The sequence below is a fragment of the Herpailurus yagouaroundi genome, unplaced genomic scaffold (genome assembly GCF_014898765.1).
Source record: "Herpailurus yagouaroundi ecotype Mexico unplaced genomic scaffold, PumYag 162, whole genome shotgun sequence".
Classification (NCBI taxonomy): domain Eukaryota; kingdom Metazoa; phylum Chordata; class Mammalia; order Carnivora; family Felidae; genus Herpailurus; species Herpailurus yagouaroundi.
Genome location: NW_024412403.1, coordinates 13494418 through 13509138, shown reverse-complemented (window position 1 = coordinate 13509138; position 14721 = coordinate 13494418). Strand labels below are relative to the sequence as shown.

Below are 14721 nucleotides of genomic sequence, written 5' to 3'. Positions count from 1 at the left end.
TAAATATACCCAGCTTTTGAACAATTAAAAATTAACCAGGGGGTGCCTGGCTGGCTCAGTTGGTGGAACATGCAATTCCTGATCTCATGGGTTGTAAGTCCCAGCCCCATGCTGGGTGTAGAGATTACTTAATGAAATCTTTAAAAACAAAATTAAGCAGAACAGCAAGTAAAAGTGAAAAAGCAAAGTCCTCCTCCACTCCCCAACTCCTCTTCATCCCACAACTCCTGCCCCACCCCACCCCCAGCCACTCCCTGAACCTTCTCCAGCTTGGCCTGGTATTGGGTTTTTCTCCTCTGCAGGCAGGCAACCCCTGCACTCTAGGCATTACTTGCCTGGAGTTTGGGGGGTGGCAGTGGAAAATCACCCTCCCGCCCACAAGCCAACATGCTCTTCAAAGAAATGTTCACTCTGATCTGGCTGACAGATCACTCCCTTCTTCCAATAGAGCCCATAGGAGGTGATGGTTCCAGGTCAAAAACTGGTCCGGCCACCTCTTAGCAAGTTATCAGGGGAGGTCCCTACACCTCTCTTAAGAATGTCAGGTTCGGGGCGCCTGGGTGGCGCAGTCGGTTAAGCATCCGACTTCAGCCAGGTCACGATCTCGCGGTCCGTGAGTTCGAGCCCCGCATCAGGCTCTGGGCTGATGGCTCAGAGCCTGGAGCCTGTTTCCGATTCTGTGTCTCCCTCTCTCTCTGCCTCTCCCCCGTTCATGCTCTGTCTCTCTCTGTCCCAAAAATAAATAAACGTTGAAAAAAAAATTAAAAAAAAAGAATGTCAGGTTCTTGGAGCACCTGGGTGGCTCAGTCATTTGAGCAGCCAACTCTTGATTTCAGCTCAGGTCGTGATCATGGTTTGTGAGTTCAAGCCCCACAGCGGGCTTTCTGCTGTCAGTGCAGAGCCTGCTTTGGATTCTCTGTCTCCCTCAATCTGCCCCTCCCCTGCTCATGCACACACACACTTTCTCTCTTTCAAAAATAAATAAACATCAAAAAAAAAAAAAAAAAAAAGAATGTCAGGGTCTTGTCACATATCACTTATATTCTTGGTTTGGAGCATCAGTTGTTATTCCCGGACAGGGGTCTGCTACAGTTCTCCAAATCTGCAGTTGGTGGATTGACTCCAGAGACGGAATCTGTCCCAATGATCATTTCATGGTCAGCTCCTTCAATATGAACGTGACATGATCGAAATATGACTTCCCTTCATGTGGGCCATTCTAGACGCTCTAAGGGAAATCAACCAGCATTTAGGGCTTCCCTGACTGCTCAGATACCTTCCATCTTTCTCCAGTTTTAAGAGTCTGGGCATCTTGGCCCAACTTAAAATCTAAGGTTCTCATCCGTCATCTCAACTAATGAACAATAAATATTATATATTCTGCTGATTGCTGTGTAAAATGATTCTAGTACCAATCCTAATGTGCGTGTGTTGGGGGAGGGGCTCCCCACACTGTTCAACAAGTATCCGGACACCAGCTAGGTGTCCTACAGTTCAACTCAATTCTGCCACCATTTACCCAGAGAAAGCATCAGATCCCACAGGTTGAGGTCTCAGTCCTGCAAGAATGGTCTCACCACCCCTCAACCTCAGAAGCTGATCATAAGCCCAATTTATCACCTGTGCTTCTGACCAGCCAGCTGTAGATCCGAGGTTCTAATGGCCCCCTCCTTGGGCTTGATTAATTTGTTAGAGCGGCTCACAGAACTGAAGAGGAACATGCCGCTTGCTAGATTACTGGTTTATTATCAAAAAAGGATATGCCTCAGGAATAGCCAGCTAGAAGAGATGCATAGGGCAAAGCGTGGGGAAAGGGTGGAGAGCTCCCATGCCCTCTCCCGGGGTGCCACTCTCCCTGAAATCTCCACCCACCCACAAGCTCTGTACACCAGTCCTTTTGGGATCTTGTGGAGATCTCGCTGGATAGGCCTGACTGATTAAACCACTGGCCACTGGTGAGATCCAACCTCCAGCCCTTCCCCCCCCTAGTGTAGGGCAGGGGAGGCGAATTTAAGTTCTGACCCTTGAGGCACATGGTTGGTTCTCAAGGCAACCGGTTTCCATCCTTAGGTGCTTTCAAAAGTCACCTCGCTAATGCTCTTATCACTTATGGAATTGCAAGGGCTTTTTAAAGGAGCTCTGTGCCAGACATGGAAAAAAGATCACATATATATTTCAGCACAGTATCACACTGGACACAAATATCCTTTCCTAAGCGAAATGCGGACTTGAGGAACATAAGCAGCCTGCATCTTCTTTTGATACCAATTGATTGATCCATCAAATATTTATTAAGAGTTCGCTCTGTGCCAGTGCTATGCTGGCACTAGTGGTTTCATGATGAGTAAGACAGGCAAGGTCAAGGTTGAAGAAGGACACTCCTGTGAGCTGGCTTTCAGTTATTTCTAATTCTAAAGGAAAAGACTCTCTGAAAACTGAAAAACTTACCTCAGTCTTGTTGAAAGTAAACTGAAGCATATTAAACATTTTAAGACTTGGAACAAAAATCGACCACAATCAGACAGCACCCAATCTAACAGATAGGAGCCCCAAGGAGCTCCTAGCTGAAAATGAAAGACTTTTATAGGCAGAAGGGAACAGGAACAAGGGAATTATACTGGGCAAAAAAGTGGGTTGGTTACTGAAAGGTTACTTTTCTTTGGGGACGGGAGGGAGTCTCTCAGGCAGGACACCTAACTATTGCTGATTCCTGACTGACTGGTTTAAGATTCCATTTCTGGGAGAGCCAAAACTGTAGTTCAATTAATTCTCGGTTTGGTGATGTGGGGCTTAACATAAGCAACTCAATTTTGGGCTGGCTGGCTTGTTTTTAAGTCCCAACCAAAGGTGAATTTTTTTTTAATGCCTATTTATTTATTTTGAGAGTGAGAATGAGAGACAGAGGGTGAGCAGGGGAGGGGCAGAGAGGGAGAGAGAGGATCCCAAGCAGGCTCCACACTGTCAGCATAGTGGGGCTCAAACTCATGAACCATGAGATCCTGACCTGAGTGGAAATCAAGAGTCTGATTAACTGACTGAGCCACCCTGGTGCTCCAACCAAAGGTGAATCTTATATCCTAAAAATTTGCTTTGTAGTATTTTTAATAGTTAAGCATTTAAAAAAAAAAACTATAATATTTTTGGAAAAATTAACACAGTACATGAACATGGCAAAGTCAAATGGCCCAAAAGGCTATACAGGTAAAAGTCCTTCCCTTCCCTCCCAACCCTGTTTCTGGCTCCCTCTCCCAGGGCTGCTAGGTGAAGTTTCGGACTTAATGCCTAAGTGGGGCCTCCTGGCCAGCTCTCCTTCTCCTCAGTCCTATCTGAGATCTTTGGACCTGAGGGCTTTGGCTTGCTGGACAAAGGGGGCGGGGGTGAGGACAAGTCCCCAGTCCCCACATGAGGCCTTGAGTTCTCATACCCCATCAGCTATCAGGAGTAGAGATAGAAGTCATTCATTCTCAAATGCTTATTGATTGATCCAGGCATTTGGAATACACTGGCCAGTAAAACAAACAAGTCTCTGCACCCATGACAGCTCACATTCTAACGTGGGAGGACACGGTGAAATGCAAACATGAAAAGTAAATTACAGGAATGAGTAAACCTTCCTTCTTGGAGGTGGAGAGCTGGTGGCAGCGGGGGGTGGGGGGGGCGACAAGTGCCTGGCTTAATGTTTGCCTTCTTGCTACTCTCACTGCAAACTAAAGAGCTTTAAGTTGGGAAGTGGGCAGTGCAAGGGGTCAGTGGCTATCACCGATGGCTCTAAAACGAACACGTGTTTCTGCGCTTCCCTTCAACAACAAAAATAAAACAGACCTCACAACACAAGAACCCAGTGAATGACCAATTTTTCATCTTTAAGCAGTGCTCTTCTAGAAAAGGAGCCATTTCTGATTTCCAGGAAGACTTCTTATGGCCAGTGGGTTGGAGGTGGGGCCCAGGAAGAAAGGAGTGAGTGCACATCACTCACAGGGGCCACGATCCTGGACAGGCCCTCGTGTGTAAAATTCCCTGGTGTGAAACAAGGCAAAAATGACCCCTCTTCACTCTTCCCTGTTCCTTCGCTTACTTGTTTTTAATTGCGATAAAATACACATAACAAAAAATTTACTACCATAACCCTTTTTTAACGTTTATTTATTTTTGAGACAGAGAGAGACAGAGCACGAACGGGGCAGGGTCAGAGAGAGAGGGAGACACAGAATCCGAAACTGGCTCCAGGCTCTGAGTGGTAAGCACAGAGCCCGATGCGGGGCTCAAACTCACGGACCACGAGATCATGACCTGAGCCGAAGTCAGACGCTTAACCGACTGAGCCATCCAGGCACCCCTCATAACCATTTTTAAGTACACAGTTCAGTGGTCCAAGTACCTTCATATTTGTGCAACCATCACCACCAGCTACCTCCTGATCTTTTTTTGTCTTGCAAAACTGAAACTCTATCCCCATTTAACAACAACCCCCCATTCTCCCCTCCCCCAGCCTCTGGCACCCACCATTCTACTTTCTGTTGTCTGTGGCCTCCTCTGGGTCCCTCATACAAATGGAATCACACAGTGTTTGTCCTTTTGTGTCTGGCTTCTATCATTCAGCATAATGGAAGGTAACCTCATGGTTCATTCCTGTTGTAGCAAGTGTAAGGATTTCCCTCCTTCCTGTTTAAGGCTGAGTAATATTCCACTGTATCTCTGTACCACATTTTGTTTACCCATTTGTCCAGGGACACTTGGGTTGCTTCCACCTTGTGGTTATTTCAAATAAGGCTGCTAAAGAAACATGGGTATACAAATAACTACCTGTTCATGAGCTGCTTTCAATTCTTTTGGGTTTATGCCCAGAAGTGGAGCTGACCTCCTTACTTTTCTTTTTTAAATTTTTTTGACGTTTATTTATTTTTGAGAAAGAGAGAGTGTGAGCAGGGGAGGGGCAGAGAGAGAGAGAGAGAGAGAGAGAGAGAGAGAGAATATGAAGCAGGTTCCAGACTCTGAGCTGTCAGCACAGAGTCTGATGTGGGGCTTGAACTCACAAATCATGAGATCATGACCTAAGTCAAAGTTGGATGCTTAACTGACTGAGCCACCCAGGCACCCCTAGAATTAATGTGATTTGAAGCCCTGTACTATAAGGCACTGAAAGGTTAACAGAAAGCACATGTTATAAGAAAACTGTAAGGGGGAAAAGAGCCCTGATCAAGTGGCATATGAAGGAAGGTAACTGTTATTTTGAAGGGGGGCACCTGGCTGGCTCAGTCGGTGGAGCATGTGACTCTTGGTCTGGGGGTTGTGGGTTTGAGCCCCATGTATAGAGGTTACTTAAAAATAAAATCTTAGGGGCATCTGGGTGGCTCAGTCAGTTAAGCGTCTTTGGCTCAGGTCATGATCTCACAGTTTGTGGGTTTGAGCCCCGCATCAGGCTCTGGGCTGACAGCTCAGAGCCTGGAGCCTGCTTCAGATTCTGGGTCTCCTTCTCTCTCTGGCTCTCCCCTGCTCATCCTCTATCAAGAATAAATAAACATTAAAAAAGTTTTCTTAAAAATTAATAAAATCTTTAAAAAAATTACTATCATTTTGGTAATAGTTTGGTAAAACCAAACATGTTCTACAGACCTTAGGTACTCAGTGTGTGTTTTGTCTGAATCAAGACTCATGGGAGTCTGACGATATTTAGTTCCTTTAATTGTATTTAACATGCAAAATTAGAATAACCAAATAAAGTGTGCATAGCAGACCAGCAGCAGCAGCAGGTCCTGGCAGCCCATGAGAAATGCACATTCTCAGGCCCCATCTTGGACCTGCTGAATCAGAAACGCTGAGGGGTGGGGCTGACTCATCTGTTCTTTAACAAGCTCTCCAGAGGGTTCTGACGCACAGAAAGTTTGAGGTCCTCTGAGGTGGAGAAAGTGAAACACTTTTTCCTCAATATTGTGAGAAGCGAGGGAAAAAGAGAGCTGTAGAGGAAACAAGTACTTCCTCTCTCCCTAGTTCTGAGGGCTGAGGCAGAAACACAGAGAGAGACATGGAAGATCTTGAGAACTTTAAGAGGGTTAGTGGCATGCATACAATAGCGGGTGGAAGAAGATCAAAGGTCTTGGAGAAGGTCCATGTGAGGAGACATTTCAACTTGGCACCAGGCGGGTACAGCCGGGTATGGAGGGAAATGTCAGGAGAGGGAGGTCTGAAGAGCTTCACGTGGCCTATGCCTGGTCCCTACGGCACCTGAGGTTTCTGTGGGCCCCAGTGTCGGAATACAAAGAGGCCAAATCAACCGGTAGGCCAGCAGAAGACTGGGGGCAGGGCAAAGAAGTAGGGACCTGGTGATGAGGCAAATGGTTGGAACCACAGGTGGGACCAGTGACACCACAGCTGTCACCCAGTCCAGAACCATACTGGACCAGCTGCTCCGCAGCAGAAACCAACAAGGACCCTGATGACATCACATGGATAGAAGGTGCCCTCCTCCACTGGTGCCCAGAGTCTATCCTGGAGTGCACTCTCAGGAATGGGGGGAAACTCAGCATCTACCAGTGAGACAGGAGACTGTCCACAGTCTGAGGAAGGCAGCCTTCTCCAGATGGAGAAGTGTGGGGTTTGGGATAATTAATAACCTCCTCCGGAAAGTGACTAGCATTTATGAGAAAATAATTAAGCAATTTTCTCATAGACTCTGATGAGATTAAGAGCCTCTGTGGGCAGTTAGATTTACCTGCACTGTCTTGTTATGAATCACCTGAAGCGCTAACCATCAGGCTGATATTGAATAGACAATCGTTCACCTGACAGTCCTCTTTGAACCTAACGTTAACAATATTAGCTTACTTTTTTCATTTTTTTGAGAGACAGCGCATGCACACGAACAGAGGGCAGAGGGGGGAAAGAGAGAACCTTAAGCGAGTTCATCGCCCAGTGCAAAGGTTGTGGGGGACGGGGGGGTTCTGACATTAGGCTCAATCTCACAACTGTGAGATCATGACCTGAGCCAAAATCAAGAGTCTGACGCTGAACCAACTGAGCCACCCAGATGCCTCTCGTCTCCTTCTATCAAAAGTTTTTACCAAAAGAAATCTCTGAACTGGCTTTATTCCATGCCTTGCTCCCCTATAGCAAATTTAAATAAAGTTTTATGCATGCTCATAACAAGTTCATGAGAAAGTTGCTTTAGCATCTAAAAAGCACTGAGGTCATCTAAAACAGTGGTTTTCTGGGGGCGCCTGGGTGGCTCAGTCGGTTGAGCATCCGGCCCTTGATTTTGGCTCAGGTCATGATCTCACGGTTCACGAGATGGAGCCCTGTGCGGGGCAGCACTGACAATGCAGAGCCTGCCTGAGATTCTCTCCCTGTCTCTACGTCCCACCCCCTGCCTATGTGTGTGTGTGCGCGCGCGCACGCGCTCTCTCTCTCTCTCTCAAAATAAATAAACACTAAAAAAATCAAATCAAATCAAATTGGTAAAAAAAATAAAATAAAATAAAGCAGTGGTTTTCAAAAGTGTGCTCTCTGGGACAACCAGCATTACCTGAGAATACACTAAATGTAAATTCTCTAGCTATACCCAGGTCTAACGGATCATAAACACAGGGAGAGGAAGGTGACTTCTGGCTATGGCCAAGTGAAAACGTCAGCAAATCCTCTCCCCAGAATGCAATTATAAAGCGAGACAAAATTGACAAGAATGACAATTTCAGTGCTCCGGAAATCGGCCAGAGGCATACGACCATCTGAGAAGTGTTTATGCTTGAAAACTGTTGACCTGTGGGTCAGAACAGAGGATGTCCAAGGCATTCTGGCCTGGGACTGCTTCTATGCCCGCCAGCCCAGTGGGTGTGAAGGCTCTGCCGGGGCAGGAGAGGCCGTGACGGCTGGCAGCCATGCTGCTGTGGTTGAGGGGGGCCCAGGGGGCCCCAGTGTAGGGGACATGATGCCCATGCCCAGTGACACTGTCAGTGGAAGAGACGACAGCCTTGCCTTTCAGGAAGTATTACAGGAAGTCTTTCAGACTGAAAGGAAGTGACATCAGATGGCAATTAGATGCACAGGGAAAAATAAAAAGCACTGGAAATGGTAAATATGTAGGTTAATATAAAAGACTTTTTAAACATTATTTCCTCATTTCTTCTCTTCACTTCTTTACAAGATATAGGATTATGTAAAGCAACACTCATAGCACTGTATTGTTGGGTTCATACCACACATAAATGTAATACATACAACAATAGTAATACATGAGAAGGGAAAGAGAACTGAGATTTACTGCAGTAAAGTTTCTATATTTTGCCAGCAGTAAATTAGTGTTAATCTCAACTAGATTTTGGTAAGTTTAGATGCTGTAATCTATAGAGCAACTACTAAGAAAATTCATTTTAAAATACTAAAAAAAGTTCAGAGGAATTTCAATGCTATACCAAAAAATATTTAGCACAAAAGAAAGCAATAAAAGAGGAACGGAGAAGCAAAGAAGAAAGAAGACATATAGAAGACAAATAGCAAAATAGCAAATGTAAATCCAAACATAGTATTAATTATATTAAATGTGAATGGCCTAGGGGTGCCTGGATGGTTCAGTCGGTTGGATGTCCGACTTCAGCTCAGGTCATGATCTCGCCCTTCATGAGTTTGAGTTCCGTGTTGAGCTCTATGTTGACAGCTCAGAGTCTGAAGACTGCTTCGGATTCTGTGTCTCCCTCTGTCTCTGCCCCTCCCCTGCTCATGCTTTATCTCTCTCTCTCTCTCTCTCAAAAATAAATAAACATTAAAAAATAATAAAAATTTAAAAAATGTGAATGGCCTAAACATCCCAATCGAAAAGTGGAGATATTCAGATTGGATAAAAAAAAGCAAGATCCAAATACATGCTCTCTGCAAGAGACACATTTAGATTCAGAGACACAAATAGTCTGAAAGTAAAAAAATGAAAAAAGATATATCATGAAAATAATAATGATAAGAAAATTGAAGTGGCTATTATATGGACATCAGCTAAATAAGATGTTAGAGGGATATTTCATAGTGATTAAAGAGTCACTAGATCAGCAATCTACAAAACCCTATTTCCAAATAAGATCACATTCCAATGTAAGGGAGGCTAGACTTCAACGTTTATTTATTTTTGGGACAGAGAGAGACAGAGCATGAACGGGGGAGGGGCAGAGAGAGAGGGAGACACAGAATCGGAAACAGGCTCCAGGCTCTGAGCCATCAGCCCAGAGCCTGACGCGGGGCTCGAACTCACGGACCGCGAGATCGTGACCTGGCTGAAGTCGGACGCTTAACCGACTGCACCACCCAGGTGCCCCAGGGAGGCTAGACTTCAATGGATGAATTTTGGAGGGGTCACAATTCAACCCACAACAAATCCAATGTCCATCAACTTGTGAGTGGAAAAACAATTTGTAGTATATACATATAATAAAATACCATTTAGACATAAAAAGGAATGAACTACTGATACATGCTACAACACAGATTAAGCTCTAAAACATTATACTAAATGAAAACAGTCGGGCGCCTGGGTGGTTTAGTTCGTTAAACATCTGACTTTGGCTCAGGTCACAATCTCACAGTTAGCAGGTTCAAGCCCTGCGTTGGGCTCTGTGCTGAAAGCTCAGAGCCTGGATGGAGCCTGCTTCAGATCTGTGTCTCCCTCTCTCTCTGTCCCTCTCCTGCTTGTGCTCTCTCTCTTTCTCTCTCAAAAGTAAACAAACATTAACAAAAATTAAAAAAAAAAAAAAAAAGAAAGAAGTCAGATGCAGAAGACTACATGTTGTATGGTTCCATTTACAAAAAATGTCCACAAAAGGCAAATTTATAGAGAAAAAGGCAGATCAGTGGTTGCCTAGGGCTTGGGATGGGAGAAGGGATTAAGCAAAAACCAGCAGGAGGAAACTTATTGGGCTGACAGAGAAGTTTTAAAACTGAATTTTGGTAATGATTGCCAACTATGCAAATTTACTTTAAAAAAAAGAAATCACTGAAGTGTACACTTATAATGGGTGATTTTTTTATAGTATATAAATTATATTTTAATCAAGGTATTTCTTTTTAAAAAGTTTCAGGGTTGGGGGGGGGGCGCCTGGGTGGCTCAGTTGGTAAGCATCCGACTTCAGCTCAGGTCAAGATCTTGCGGTTTGTGAGTTCGAACCCCGCATCGGGCTCTGTGCTGACCGCTCAGGGCCTGGAGCCTGCTTTGGATTCTGTGTCTCCCTCTCTCTCTCCGCTCCTCCCCCACTCACACTCTGTTTCTCTCTCAAAAAGAAACATTTAGAAAAATAATAAAAAAATAAAAATAAATAAAAATTTTCGGGGGTGGGGACCTACAACCTGGGTATTAAAAAGCCTTCTAGCTAATTCTTATACTAAGGTGTGCAAATCACTGCTCTAAACTGATTAAACCAGATGAACTTGACATAACATCACTGGCACATCCAAGTCTCACCCAGTTCTTACCCGCCTAAAGTGGTAGAGGATCATGAAGACAATTACATCCGCCTAGAGGGAACAAATTACTATATTTTCTTTATAAATCTGAATAGCATGTGTGTTAAATTTGATATAGAGCCCGGACTTAGAAGTGACCCTGAGGTTCAGACCCAAATCCAGGTGGACAATGCCAGCTTGGCACTTCCAAGGTTCCTCAGCACCCCAGATGCATCCTGTCCTGAATGAGGCTCTTTATCCTTCCACTTGCTTTCCTTGGTAAATAGCACCACCATCCACACCCTGTGCCCCAACCCTGAACCCGGAAACTACATTTGCCCCCCCCCATCCTGACCGTTGATAGTCAATGAGGCTAGCAGTTGCATTTCCATTATCTCTCCCCTTTTTTTCCAGTAATGGCCTTAGGCCAGGACCTTATCATGGCTCCCAAATGGCCTCTCTGCCTTCAGTCCACCCAACCCTTGGTCAGTCCCTACACTCAGATATCCTAGGAATCACCCTCACATATGAACACAATCGTGCTGCTTCCTGCTAAAACTCCTTGGGTGGCTTCTCCTCTTTATCAGTTAGAAACTGCTTTTGACTGCACATAACAGAAACCTGGTTATGCTTGTTTCACCAAAAAAAGGTGTTATTTTTCTCATGTGATAAAACAATACCCATTCTCAAAGAAAACCATTGTTAGTTTCTCAAAAAAAAAAAATTTTTTTTTTTTAATGTTTACTTATTTTTGACAGAGAGAGACAGAGAGTGAGCAGGGGAGGGGCAGTGAGAGAGGGAGACACAGAACCCGAAGCAAGCTCCAGGCTCTGAGCTGTCAGCACAGAGCACGACATGGGGCTCGAACCCATGAACTGTGAGATCATGACCTGAGCTGAAGCTGGACACTTAACCGACTAAGCCACCCAGGTGCCCCAGAAGGAATGTCTTTTTTTTTTCAAGTTTATTTATTTTTGAGAGTGAGCTAGCATAAGCGGGGGAGGGGCAGAGAGAGAGGGAGGGAGAATCTGAAGCAGGCTCTGCCAGTGCAGGGCTCAAACCCATGAACCATGATACCACGACCTGAGCTGAAACCGAGTTGGATGTTGAACCCACTGAGCCACCCAGCTACCCAGAGATCATGACCTGAGCTGAGGTCAGACGTTCAACCAGCTGAGCCACCCAGTTGCCCCCCACAAGCCCAGTGTCTAAAAAAAACCCAAAAAACTCCCAGGTGGTTCTAATGTGGGGCCCAGGTAGCTTCGATTTACAGCCGAGATCTAGACAGAATTATCCAAGAAGACACTGTGGGCCAGACTGAACCAGAGACCAGCTTGGAACTGCTGAAAATAAAGCATATGACATATGTTATTGATGAGATTATTAAATATCCAGCTAACTGGCAATCACAGTTTGCAAACTTCTAATTGCAGACTGTTCACTCCTGCTTACTAACGTAACAATCTACATTAATTCTTATGCTATTCACTTTCCAACTTTTTTTTTTTTTAATTTTTTTTTCAACGTTTATTTATTTTTGGGACAGAGAGAGACAGAGCATGAACGGGGGAGGGGCAGAGAGAGGGAGACACAGAATCGGAAACAGGCTCCAGGCTCTGAGCCGTCAGCCCAGAGCCCGACACGGGGCTCGAACTCACAGACCGCGAGATCGTGACCCGGCTGAAGTTGGACGCTTAACCAACTGCGCCACCCAGGCGCCCCTACTTTCCAACTTTTAAAAATGCCTCCGATACTTCATGATTCTGTGATACAATCTTCTTACAGGGTTTATTGGGAATAGGTTTCAGGTTGGGGGATTTACTATCATCTGCATTTTAATAGCTGCAGAAAAACTAGCTAATACCACTTTTAACAGTTTCTCGTGGGCTTCCTAGTTGTTGGTGCATTTGTTTCTTAGCATTAAAAAAATCCTCTCTCTTTCTACTTTGCTTCTTTGGGATTATCCCTAGCTCGGACATTTTCCTACAATTCATATAAAAATATGTTTTCATTAGCAAAGGCCTTGGTGATAACCCCTTTGTGATGTGTGATATGAAGGAGATTAATAGAAAACTAAATATTTACCGAGAATGATGAAGATATAAGGGGGAAATTACTTTCAGTCACAGAAATACAAATGATTCAGGGAAAGAGAAAGATGAGATAAAAGAGAAAAGTAGAAAAATGAGCCCTAGGAAAGGAAGAAGAGGAAGGGGAAAATGGAAACGCAAGACTGAATTTCTAGTCTACCTTCTCACTCACCTCTCAACGACAGAGGTCCCCAAAACGCTGATTTTCGTTCTCAGGAATGCCAGAATGACACATCGCAAGCTGCTTAGTCATCCACACAGGCTGCAGTAATATCGGAGACATCTATCCCCCTTCATCATTCCCTATAAAATCAAAGTCTCTCTGGATTACCTGTGCTCTATTCTGACTGTCAAATCCCAGCCACATTCTGGGGCTCAAGACAACCCCGGCTACTTTAGGACTCTTTGGACTTCTCGGAGATAATGATTCTCAATCGGACTGGCCTGGTACAACAGTGAACTTTTCAAAATTACCCGTCTGAGTACTCTGGTCACGCTCCAGTTTGAAACACACGAACTCTGGGGCTAAATTATGGAATGGAGTCCAAAGCGATCACGGAATCCCAAGGTTCAAACGAATAGGCCTGCCCTAACATTTACAGGACTGGGGCAAGGGCACCATACACTAAATATTTAAATGATATAAATCAAGATAACAGCTAAATAAAATATACCCTATCCTCTGCCTTAACAAATATACCTTCATAAAGACCCAGAAGGCAGATTCAAATATGGAATTCTTGGGGCGCCTGGATGGCGCAGTCGGTTAAGCGTCCGACTTCAGCCAGGTCACGATCTCGCGGTCCGTGAGTTCGAGCCCCGCGTCGGGCTCTGGGCTGATGGCTCAGAGCCTGGAGCCTGTTTCCGATTCTGTGTCTCCCTCTTTCTCTGCCCCTCCCCCGTTCATGCTCTGTCTCTCTCTGTCCCAAAAATAAATAAACGTTGAAAAAAAAATTAAAAAAAAACAAATATGGAATTCTTGGGCTTCTTGAGTTCTATGTAGGAAGGCAGCAAAAGAATGAGAGCCAGTCCTCTGTCCCTGGTCCTTCCTTCCTTCCCCAGCCCCAGGCTGCAAGGTGCACTGAGGGGGCCTATGGTCAAATTCAGATACATACCCACGGTGGCACAGTCCATCTTTAGTGTGTCCAAGCCCTGGAAACAGGTCTAGTGCGCCAAGAAATTCCAAGGTCTTACATATTTAATGACAGTTCTGAACAGTGGTTCTCAGCTGGGGGCAATTTTGCCCCTCAGGGAACAGTTGGCAATTTGTAGTGGTATTCGGCTTGTCACAGCTTGCGGAGGGGGGTGTTAGAGCATCTAGTGGGTAGAGGCTGGGGATGCTACTAAACATCCTACAAGGTACAGAACAACAACAACAAGTGTTATCTGACCCAATATTAATAGTGCCAAGACTGAGATATCCTGCTGTAGAAGGACACAATACTGCTCAAGATCACATACAGGCACGCCTTGGAGATATTGGGGGCTTGGTTCCAGACCCCTGCAATAACGTGAATATTGCAATAAAGGAAGTCAGATTAATTTATAGTTTTGTTTACACTATATGAAAGTCCAGTAAGTGTGCAACAGCATCAAGTCTAAAAAAATGTACACACCTTAATTTAAAAATACCTTATTGCTAAAAAATGCTAACCATCATCTGGGCTTTTAGCCAGTCGTAATCACTGATCACAGATCATAACGTAATGATAATAACAAAGCTTGATATACTGCAAGAATTAACCAAAAATGTGACACAGAGAGTGAACAAAGTGAGCAAAGGCTGTTGGAAAAATGGTGCCAACAGACGCGCTTGATCAGGGTTGCCACAAACCTTCAATCCGTCAAAAAATGCGACATCTGCCAAGCATGATAAAGTGAAGTGCAACAAAATGAGGTATGCCTGTATTTAAATTCCTTAACCCTGTTCTAGAAGGAGGGGTAAGGTTCACCCTTCTGGCTCCACAGACTCTTTCCCCCTCAGGAGAGCTGGCTTGAGGAGGGGCAGACAGGGTCTTCTAAAGTATGGGGCCCAGGGCCAGGAACTCCCTTGCCCAGGAGGGAGGGCAGTGCTGGGAATGATCCTCCGGGGTCCTCTAAACTGGCAGGACAACAAAGGCCTTCCACTGACCAAAACAGGGGGATGCCCAGGCTTCATCTGAATAGCTCAAGAGAGAACCAAGCCCCTGTCCCAGGCCGTTCTTTGCATCCATGG

The 14721-nt window shown here is 45.0% G+C and overlaps 1 long non-coding RNA gene across 1 annotated transcript in view; it reads right to left on the bottom strand.

Annotated features, from left to right (window-relative positions):
* LOC121036019 (uncharacterized) overlaps window positions 1-10632 on the bottom strand; it is a 65050-nt gene extending 54418 nt beyond the window's left edge. The window contains exons 1-2 of the long non-coding RNA XR_005793188.1: window positions 10622-10632; window positions 2449-2454 (exon numbers count right to left, since the gene is read on the bottom strand). This is a non-coding gene — a long non-coding RNA (uncharacterized LOC121036019). The remainder of the gene's footprint in view (window positions 1-2448; window positions 2455-10621) is intronic.
* Window positions 10633-14721: the final 4089 nt, after the last annotated feature.